At 36.6% G+C, this 12,156-nt stretch overlaps 1 protein-coding gene across 2 annotated transcripts in view; it reads left to right on the top strand.

Moving 5' to 3' along the window:
- c12.2 (von Willebrand factor A domain-containing protein c12.2) overlaps positions 1-12,156 on the top strand; it is a 47,258-nt gene that overhangs the window by 13,645 nt on the left and 21,457 nt on the right. The window lies entirely within an intron of this gene.

Here is a 12,156-nt window from a genome sequence, read left to right as displayed (position 1 = left end):
CTTCAACAATATATTATGTCCATGTATGTATGTGTATATACTCTATTTTGTCAACCTAACCTGTTAACTAGTACTTTAGGTGTAACTTTTTTTTGTAGTAAGTGTGTGGGTTTTACACCTCACCAGACACGTCCAATCCATTGTATAATAGGAAAACGGATTTAATAAAATTTGATTTGATTTGAGTATCAGCATTGCACCCGTGCGGAGCAGGGGCGTGTCTCTAGTATATTATGTAGTGATATATTGTTGGTATTGAAGGTGGAGTTTGTATTGAAGGTTTCCGTTTTTTCGTAAGGTTATGTGATTCAATGAAGTGTGCTTTTTTTATTTCACTTGCTTTTCCATTGTATTGGTGACTTTTACTTTAACGTCTAGTCACTGTCATAATCATAATATCAAACTTAACCTGGTAATTTCTGTAGAAGAATTTATGAAAAGTTATAATATTCAGTCCAAATCATTTTCGAATATTTGATTCCATCTGTTCGAATTAATTAGGACAGTGAGTGACACAGTTAGGAATTGTGAAACTGTCATAACTAGGCCCTGAAACTCGCGTATGATTCAAGAATAATGATTGCTATATTTTGATTTCACGACTGTCAGTGTTATCGCTGTTCTCTCTCCTCTCTAATTCTGTTGGATGTTGCTTCCCAGTCCGGCGCATTTGTCCAGGCTACTCCTATCCTATTCTTGAGTCGACTCCTCTTCGGGAGACCTTCTTGTTTTTAAATACACGTAAAGGGGGCCCCTTCACGTGGTTATCCGAACCACCCGGCCTGGATACCGGCATGAATGAAGGGGGCCCCTACTCCACATTTCTGTCTGAACTTTCTCATATCTGTAGAGTAGGGAGGGTGAGTGTAGGTCCGCAGCACTTATGCCACATGTGACCCATTGTACATCTTCCCAAGGAGTTGTCCTTCTAGGTCATCGTCCATCCTGGCCTTTCCAGGAAGGTGGACAGGTCTCTGGGAGACATCTCCTTCATATCGGCAGGTGTAGGCCAAGACTCGTTGAACACACAATCTCTTATTGACGATAACTCCGGATATCCGCATAGGGCATGCCTGACAGTTTCATCTTCTTGTTCACACATCTTGCGTAGAGGTGTGTTCTCTAGCCCCATATTGTGGAGGTGTTTCCTTGGTTGACAGTGGCCAGTCAGAAATCCTACTGTCAAGCGTAGATTTTTCCTGGTCATCGCTAGATATTTCATCGGCGCCAGCTTCCCAGGGTCGCCCTGGGTGATCATGGCAAGATTGCATCCTTTGATTTCATCCCATCTCTTTAGGGATTGAGCATGGGTGTGACGTTTGGCTAGTCCCGCAGTTGTCGAAGTCATCAGTCCGTAGGTGCCACTGGGTTCTGAATTTTTAGTCCAGCCGCTTCCTTGGCTAAAGAGTCGGCAAGGCGATTACCTTTACTCCTGTCGTTCCCTTTAATCCACCTCAGGATAATGTTATTATCTACCGAGGCTTTGGCTAAATCTTAGTGGCACTCTAGTTCTAGCCCTGAGGTAAGACGTTGTCTGTTCAAGGCTAATAGGGCTTGTCTGCTATCATAAACTTTCACATAAACTTTAACATATTGATGATTTGCACAATAGACCATCATAACGTGCGATAGCACGTGGCATCCGCGTACCTTCTTTGTGGACGGGCGTTATCGGCACGTCCGTCCACTACCACGGCCACCACGAAACTCTGTTATCGCTGTTGGGAAGGGACCTTTTTTTGCTATAAAACTCTGTTTTTGGTTGCCTAGCCTTCCATTTCTTCTTCATTTTATTGGTTCCAAGGAAATATTTATGATAATAATTTAGCTGTGAATGGTTGCTCTGTTGCTGATCCATGTATCATTCAATAAATGAATGTAGAATTGATGTTAACATAGTGATGGAGAAAATGTTGACACCAGAGAATATTCTCTTGATTTCTCATCCCTTCAACGTTTGCCTGCGAGCAAAACGTCAGTCGCTTCATCGATCGTCGCGCTTATACTAATTGATATTCCAAATGAATTCGCAACTATTCATGACAACGTAGTGAAAACTGGGTTAACATCGTTGTGACAAAAGTTTCGCCGCTCCAGCAGTGATAAATGTTTTCCATGATTTATTGTTGTTCGAGAATCACACGGAGCGAAATCTACAACGCAACACAAAGAGACTTCATTATATCCGTTGAAGGGTTCGTCGTACGTTTCCGTTGAATTTGAGGACGAAATGTAATTTTTTTTATGCTTCTGTTCGCAACGGAAAAAATGATTACGCCGTGAACAGTTCGGTGGAAACGTTCGACGGGAATCAATATCATTAATAGATACAGTTCGATTATATCTAATGACTCGAAATCACGCAGCATTTCCGGAAGAATGCAGAACACTCGAGTTTCCGGAACGTTGGATTGGAATTGAATTGGGAAAAAAAAGGAGTGCAATGTATTGTCGCAACTCAGTCCTTGCTTTGCTTATTTCGAGAGGATTTTCCATTATATGGAGGATCCATATAATGATGGAAATAATTTGAAAACTTAATGAAATATTCTCTATAAAAAAATGCAATAATGCACTAACATTGAATAGTTGAGAGAAAAATACAAAGAATCCCAAAAAACTTACATTATCGATGAAAAGCAGATGAGCTGCATTCTAAAAATGCTCTAGAACCGTTTCTGTAATGAATACTGAATGAATTTCTTAATGCTTTCTGATGATCTTGACCTACCTCGATATTTATAAAGTAAAATATGCCGAGGTTGCAACTTTGCTCCGGTCACCGTACTAAAGCAAAATGCTTAATACGCATACGTGCAAGTTTGCGTATTTAGAGATTGTTTTATATTTCTATATCCTGTAATCGTATAAATTTTGATGTCTATGAACTTGGAATATTGAAAGATGGGATTGTGAACACTGAGTGTTTTTGTTTCAGAATATTGAAATAGAGGTTGAAACACCTTTCAATTTATGTATTCACTTGAATGGATTTGAATTATTTTATGGCGATTTTCCATATTTGACAGTATTTTTTACAAAGGAGTTGTCTCTACATGAAGAGATGAATGTTTATTCCAAAATGACGTAATACTTTCTTTGTTGACTATGTACAAATTACTCAATAATGAAATCGACTCCTCGTATTTCTTAGGAAAATAAAGTTACTGGCAATCTAATGGGCTTGTTTCATGATTTTTGGTTTATAGTTCACTTGATAGAAATTTTAAATTGAAAAACAGTGCACTTTGTTTCATCTCTTTAAGTACCGTAGTTTTCTCGTAATTAATTATTAAAAATCGAATGTGGTAGGGTGGTGACGTCACGGCCCTATTCCCGCTTCTTGTTCGATTGACCAATCCGAACAATATTTATATTGTTCGGATTGGTCAATCAACATTGCCAAATCGTAAAATTCACGTAGCCTATAATTATGGAAGTGTATATGAACCCGTTAACGTTTCAATTAATGAAAAATTCTCCACATAGAATATGTACACGAAAAATCATGTTTGGAAATCAGTACACAAAGTCGATATCACAAAATAATAAACTAAACTATGATATTATGCATTATTTAGTAATATACAGTTATGAAAATCAAAAAATATAGCAAACTGGGTTAAACAATCATTTCAAATGAATTTCACTAGTTTGGACTTCCATTGTCTACTATATAAAATGATTTGAAATCCCTGAAACGACTAAAAAAGAATAATTAAAAATGAATAGCTGAAAATAACAATTATATTAAGCAAAATAAACCTGAAATGAAATAATAGTGAAATAAACTACAAGTAAAAATAGAACAATTGAATAAATAAAAATAAAGGAATGAAAAAAGAAAATAAAAATGTAGAGATTCCAAGTCACGTTAGTTCACGACGTTTCGATTATTAGTATCTACAATCGTCTTCGGGTGATGAATGGACTGATTTCTCCAAAAATGACTATTTATAGGTCGTTCAAATACTTTCACTTATCCCTGCTTTCCATTTTCCGCTTCACTGGTTCCGTGGGAGATGACCGTTTTGGCGAGAGTTGACCATTTTCGCTTGATGATGGGTTTCCATATGTTACGTATTTCTACACTTCTACGCCGGAACGTTACGGTCGAAGAAGCACTCCAAATCATACAGAGAAAGCTATCCGAAGACGGGAACCTGAAAGAGAGAACGAATCTACCTATAGAAGTAATTATGGAATTACTAGGATGCTGTGTACGAAACTGTTATTTCCAACTGAAGGACGAATTCTTTACACAAGATGAGGGACTGCCAATGGGATCGCCACTTTCACCAGTCATAGCCAACATATATATGGAGTGGTTTGAAACTCTGGCCATTGAAGAAGCACACAAGAAACCTCGAGTTTGGTTGAGATATGTTGACGACACCTTCATAATATGGAACCATGGGAATACTGAACTAGACGCCTTCCTGAAGCACATCAACAACGTAGGTCCTTCCATTTCACAATGAGAAAAAAGTCCACAACGAATTGCCATTCTTAGACGTATTAGTGAAGAGAACCGACACTAACACAGGGCAGTATCTGAACCAGAAATCCAACCTCCATCAATCGACTAAGAGAGAAATTATCAAGACTCTACTAGACCGTGCTTTCGGGCTCTGCAATACAAAGGAAAGTCTCGAAAAGGAACTAGGCTTCATCAAAAATGACCTTCAACGTAATGGTTACTCCAGAGTGATGGTAGAACTGGCTTTAGCTAAAAGACAGCAAGAGCTCCACAAGGAAGAGAAGCCGCCACACCCAGTACTTGTACTTCCCTACATCAAAGGATTGTCGGAAAGGATAAGAAGCATTGGGTCCAGATCTGGGAACACTATCCGTAGCAGCCTCACGAAACCAGGTCGCCAAGCGGACTGCGATTCCAAGAATTGCATTTACCGGATACCCTGCGAGTGCGGTGAATCATTCATCGGTGAAACTAAGAGGCCATTGAAAGGTCGCATTGCCGAGCACAAGAAACACACACAGCGAGGAGAAACCAGCAAATCAGGAATAGCAGAGCATGTTTGGACTCATCAACATAACATCAAGTGGGCTCAGGCTGGTTTAAGGGAAAATCCAAAGAAGCCGCATATATGTTGTCCACCAACGCATTTAGCCAAGCTATCGTAGAGATACGCAACATATGGAAACCTCTAATCAAGCGGAACACGACCAACTCCCGCCAAACGGTCAGCTTCCGCTAAAATCAATGAAACGTAGAGAGGGAATAGGGGATAGGAGAAAGCACTTGAATGACATATAAATAAGAAGGAATAAGTCCAGTTATCACCCGAAGATGATTGTGGATACTACCAATCGAAAATTGTGAATTAACTTGGTTTGGAATCTTTCAATTTGTAATTTTCATTTCTTGTTAATAATTTTTTAATTTTCATTTCGTGTTAATATTTCATTTTTTTTATTTTTTAGTTGTTACTTGTATTTTGTTTCACTGTAATTTCAGTGTTTTTGTTTAATATAATTGTTATTTTTTCAGATAACCTCTTTATTTTTTTATTTTTTACAGATTCTTTCAGGGATTTCAAATCAATTTATATATTATTAGACAATGGAAGTCCGAACTAATGAAATACATCATGAAACATTGTCAATCACTTTCAAACCAATAGGTTTATCAATCGAATAAAAAATTTCGATAATATATCCTACACACATTTTGTTTTATTTAAATTTAAAGATAGGAAACACCTGATGAAAGATCCTATATTTTTAAATAAACATTACTAGTTTACGGTCAATCGATCGTTTTGCAGCTCTAAACCCTTTTCGAAATAGTGAATTTTCGTATCGCAGACGGATATTTTCAACTTAAATAGACTTTCGCAAAAACATCGCATGGACTGCGGCAATAGAAGTTCTCATCAGGACTTCGTGTGAATTGCTTTTACGAAACACCTTCGATATCAGCTCCGTTGAATTGGATTGAAGTAAGACGTAATCGAAAGATTATGATCGAGCGGCGCGGTCGAGTTCGGGGTTACTGCGGAAACACGCCGGGGGGGGCGCGGGGGAGTTGATTGAATTTCGTCTGGGAGTTGCTGTATATAATTATCAGAAATTAGTCTGAAACGTTGAATGAGTAATGTTGAACATTTTGTTCGGTAACGGAAGATTTCTTAGACATTAGATAGTTTGACATTCACGTCTCGAGTTTACCTCTGAGTTGATTTTGAATTGTTAATACATTGGCATGTCCTCATTAATCAATCCTGAAAGGTCGAATTTGACACAAAATTATTTGCTCTGATGGCATTGTTAAATCTGGTAAACAAGCGTTTGTTAATAACCTACCGGGCATAAAGTTAGGGTTTGATTCTTGATTTTTTCGTATCCTAATGTCACATATTTTACCGAGTCCTGGCAAAAAAAAAACAATTTTTGCTCTGCTCCACAATAGAATGAGGATTTTGTTGTGCCCAAGTATAAGAATTGTAGTGGTTGAAGATGTCAGCACTGCTCAGATAAGGTTCGTCTGCCCAAATACAATTTAACGATAAATCAAGCACTTGGTTACAACTCTCCGGGAACCACTGGCGTTCAAAATCTCCTGGTCTGTGTTGATGAACTCTGTCGATTCCTCATTCAAAAAATGGAGTTGTTATGGCATAAGAGGCACTGCTCTTTATCTGGTAAGGTTTTATTTTCAAAATAGGTATCAATCAGTGCGTCGACGTCAACAATATCAGGTCAGATTTAAAGCCAATTTGTCATGGCGTTCCTTGGGGTTCTGTCCTCGGCCCGTTATTATTCATCATTCATATAAATGACTTATGCAGCTTTATTTCACCAACACATATGCTCAGACAAATCACATACCATTTTACCTCAAATGATGGACAGAAGTAAAAACTTAGCAAACACTTGGTTCACAGCAAATAAACTGAGACTGAACGATAAAAAAACCCAGAATATTGTGATATCCTCAAACACCAGTGTACTCTAGGAAACAGTATTGATACTAGAGTCAGTTGGTGCAGCTATATTGAAACAACTACTCGTAAGCTGTCTAGTGTTTTACTTGTTCTTAGACAGTTGAGAAATGCTGTAGGTTTGATGACACTATTCCACGTAGTTATTGGGAGCATTACAAAAAACCCACTCACAATTTTCAGATGTCAGAAAAGAATCATGAGAATTATGGCAAATGTAGGATATAGGGAATACTATCGTCCTCTTTTTCAATTTGAAATCATGCCACTTCCTACATTATACAGGGTGTAACTGAATAAGTGTAAAACATTTAAGGAGGTGATTCCTCATCGAAAAAAAGATAAGATCTTTCATATGATGAAACTTCATTGGAGCATCCCTTGTTAAGATACAGCCCCTTAAAGGGGGTACATAAAATGTGTATAACAATTTTTTTCATAAGCACTGAAAAAGTTACAATATTGAAATCAACCTGACGTTTTGTTCTAACAAAGAGACACTTAGCCAGTAATTTATTTGGTTTACTCCAAACAGGCTATCGGAAATAAATGTTTAAATGGTAAACAAATAATAAGACACAAAGTTACATTGGAAATAAGTTTTAGGGGTTGCGTTTTCCACCCTTTACAACCATGGGGTAAACCAAATAAATTTCTGGCTAAGTGTCTTTTTGGTAGTACAAAACGTCAGGATAATTTCAATATTGTAACTTTTTTAGTGCTTGAGAAAAAAAATATTCAAATTTTAGTGTACCCCCTTTAAAGGACTGTATCATAACAAGAGATGCTTCAATGAAATTTCTTTATATGAAAGATCCTATCTTTTTTCGATGAGGAATCACCTCCTTAAATGTTTTACACTTATTTAGTTACACCCTGTATATTTAGGTTGTGTTGTTGGAGATTCACAAGAATATTGAGATGTTTCAGAAACAACGATCATGATTATTCAACAAGATCCGCATGTTTATTGTATAATACAAGACATAGGTTAGCAGTTAGTTAATAAAACTCCCCAAATTTGAATTTATACAACTGCCTCCATTCCTCAGTTGAATCTTCGGATTTCAGAAATTCCAAAAATAATATCAAGAGATATCTTCTCAACCACTGTTTCTACGCAATCGAAGAATATGCTGCTGTAGCTGGTCAATTCATAGTTCTTGAAAAATGATTCAAGATTGTAAAGCTGTGATAAAGCCTGTTCTTATGTTTGTTGACCTTTTTATATTGATATATTTATTTTATTACCATTCATGTGACACTGTGATCATTTTAATGAAGTTTGATATGCCAGTTTTATTTATTTATAAAATTAATTACTTCAATCTAGAGACGTTGCACGTTTTAAATGTCTGACATAGTATACCTATAGTATATGGTATATATGACTTGCCATAAATATATTTTGTATATAAAGTGGTCAAATGAATTTACTCTACTCTATTCTACTATGGTAAATTCTTGGTAGACCTGCTGATATTTTCGCGATGACGTTTTGGGATTATTTTCAACAGCTCCCAAAACGACTACTTTCTCCAACTCCTTATCTCTATTTGATATAATTTAGACCTTTTCTTCTAAAATTGACCACCATCAATTAGGTTATGTTGCAATCTTGCGAAAATGTCTCTAAAAGGTTGTCTTATCTCTGGATTCGTCTTGTAATACAACTTGCTTGCTGCTTCTGCATTTCTCCTGGTTTGTGTAAATCATATTCCACTTTTCATAATTTTCATACTTCATTGCGAATGTGTTTGAACCACTAATCAAAGAGCGTCTTTACTGCTTAAATCAAAATTCGACTGCTACCCTCTTCCAATATGTCGCGTAGCTTTCTAGAATTTCTGGGAACCGTTAACGTTTCCTAAGCTCAGGATCCATTGTTGTTGGCACTTTTCTTCACAAGAAGTAAAGCAAGCATCACCAAGACTTCTTAGATCCTCATTAATCTCTTTCCAAGCAGGGACATTATCTGTTTCATCAAACGTAAGGTACACTTGGTATCATCCACATGTAATGGGATGTTAAAGATGTTTGCAGAGTTAGAAAGTATAAATAGTGAAGAGTAGCGGACTCAATATTGAGCCTTGAGGTACACACCCTGCAGAACTTCGATTGCGTCTGATGATCTGTAGTTCAGTATAACTCTTTGGGCAACGTTTATGAAGATAAATTGTGATGAGTTGTTGTGATACGTCGCGCTTGTGATGTATGCTATGTATCATTCATTATTTGTATCATTATATGTATCATTCATTATTTGTTTACTGTTATGGTGCCTTCAGTGTCAAAATAGTTATTGTTGTCTAGACAAGAATACAAGCAGATAAACTCGGCAATCACAATATAGTTTAGAGCTGGAAGGTTCCCGCTGTTTGCTTCTCAACTGTTTGCGGCATATACGAGTAGATTGTAGAATAAGAGTGTTATTTCTTGGGCGTTGAAATCATAAAGTAAATGCCTCGAAAAAAATGAGGCAGGAAAGAAAGAAAGAAATTTTATTGACCTCAAATCAAAATTTCTGTTACATTCCAAAATATCTGCAGTAAATATAAAAATATACATACAGTACACAAGAAAAAATCTCACAATACAACAGTTATGACTCACATATGAACATTAACAATATAAATACAAATATATACACGTATACATATATACACATATATACACACACACACATATATATATATATATATATATATATATATATATATATTTATATATATATATAATCACATATATGCACACATATTTATGCATACACATATATTCACACATATACACACACATATACATATATTAAGGACCACTGATTATTGAATACCTCATCAATCTTATAGAAAGCTTGGGTGACAAGTGAATTTTTCACATTGAACTTCAATTCTTTTATATGAAGGTCGTTCCAATTTATAGGCAAAGTGTTATATATTTTTATTAGATGTCTTTGTGTGTGGTGTCATGATTGTGAATCCTAGAGCCACTATTATAGTAATTTTTATTTTTATGTACAAACAGTATTGCTTCTAGAATATAAATGGAAGCTAATGTAGGTAAGTTTGACCGATTTTATAAAGATTGGTTTACCAATCTGGAATCTGGTGATGAATAAACTAATTTTTTGTTATTAGGATTCTTTCAGGTTGGTTGTTGTGAGTTTTTCTTCTTAATTAAATATGTTTCACTTGATAAATATTATTTCGAATGTTCTTGATTTGAATCACTGTGAGCAAGATTTTATTCATAAGTTTTGTGAATATTTATGGGATTACGGAACATCAAATGCTCTCCTTCGAACTTGTTGGTATAACTTCAGAGAATGATTTTGATGATGACATCGAAACCTCTATGTTTGCCGATTACTGTGGTTCTGAGGATGATTTGCCTAATTTCGCCGACCGAGCGAGAGAAAAAAGATCGCCAGTTGGTCTAAATAAATCAACAAAATCTACTTTCGCCTAAGAAAGTGATGAAAGTTACAGTCAACACCTGTCATTTACTTGTGATACACTGATTGGAACCTTTGGAGTAGTAATGAATATTACTGGAGTCTTTTCCCAACAACAAACCGTTATTTTAACACCTCGACAGGTGTTTCGATCACCAAGTGATCATCTTCAGGAGGAAGATCAAACTGTCATTTGTTGGGTATGTGCGTAAAGGTTTTCGAATGGATGCTCCCAAATATTAGATGGCAATGTGTTTCTGATCACGTCATCATACTCTGCTATATCAGCGACAGTAAGTTAGTTGTAATGATTCCAACTGAATATATTCACCCGTGATTTTTTCCGTTCGTATTGCTGATTCCGTTCTTCAGTAAATTTAATTCGATGCTGTATTATCGTGTCGAAAATATATTCAGAGAATATCAATCTAACTTTAGTAGTTTTCGCGAATATTACATAATAAATTGCGAAGTTGCGTGAACATTTCGTCTAATTTCAGAAGTTAGACAATAATTAATACGCCGTATATGTAACTTTCACGGATCTATTTTTAATTCGCAACTTGGCAACTTAACTCAAATTGAGAAACTTCCTAACGGGAAGTTTTCACGTGAGGGTGCCTAAATATCGCAATAAAATAGTCAGCGAGATGTCGGGAAGAAGCGGAAATCTTCAGATAGGCAATAAGTTTTTTTTTTCCTATGTACGTCTTAGTACGTCGAAGGCTGTTCAGATAGAACTGAATAACAATTTTTTGGCAACTGTCTGAAATGTACCCACTTTCCGGACGCTTTTTCTTTGAGAAAGTAGCATTATTCCGGCCTAGTCCGGGAAGTACGTACTTCCTGTACTAGGCCGGGAAGAATCACATCATGGTTCTCATTGTGAAAATGAAAATCTTGGTAGGCATGGTGTTGATAACCATTGTAGCAAATAATGACTGACAGCTATTTGACATGAAAATAAGGATAGCATTGTAAGTATGATTAGTTTGATCTTCCTCTTGAAGATGACCATTTGGTGATCGAAACACGTGTCAAGATGTTGAAATAACGGATGTAATTGTGGCTCATTTGGCGCAAAAATCTGAAACTGTCAAATCCACTACCTTGTGAGGTATGTAATCTACGTTGAAAAGTGCCATTTCACTGAAGAAAAATATAAAGATAGCCACTTCCTCAAAGGTTATTGCATTTCTTAAGAGGAATAACGTTGGTTAAAAGAAATCAGAAATTTTCAACGGCGAGCAGATCAACAATCTCATCAGGGAAGGAAATAATGAAACACGTCTACTGCTAAAAGCAATTTCAACAAAATATTGCGATTGTAAAATAATCAACTCAATTTGTGTTATTTCCAGGGAGCAACAATTATTTATTGAGTTAGCCAGTGCGTGTAGACGGGAAGAACTAGGTTAGGTTAGATCAAAAGTGAGTGGATCTGTTCGACCCTCCACTGCAACCCGCAAGGGTTCATTGTGGCTCACACCTACTCACACTCAACCAAATAAACCCAGCTTCTTAACAAAGCCGATTAGTTCATATGCTGAGTGGTCTTTTAGGTCAAATGGTAAGAGCACGGCTCTGCCGAACTCTGAAAACCTGATTCAGTCTCCAGCGGGGCAGGTACAAAGTATGTGCTGTGCTGTTTCATTATTTTCCAAACAGAGGCGATACACACTGTCTTCCGACAGTCCGAGTATCTGCATATGGTGATTCAAATGCCACTGACCTGTGAGA

Source organism: Leptinotarsa decemlineata, unplaced genomic scaffold (assembly GCF_025532065.1).
Source record: "Leptinotarsa decemlineata unplaced genomic scaffold, Ldec_3_MD MMD2_tig00002974_RagTag_RagTag, whole genome shotgun sequence".
NCBI lineage: Eukaryota > Metazoa > Arthropoda > Insecta > Coleoptera > Chrysomelidae > Leptinotarsa > Leptinotarsa decemlineata.
Note: the sequence above shows the minus strand (reverse complement) of the source record. Positions and strands in the feature narration are given on the sequence as shown.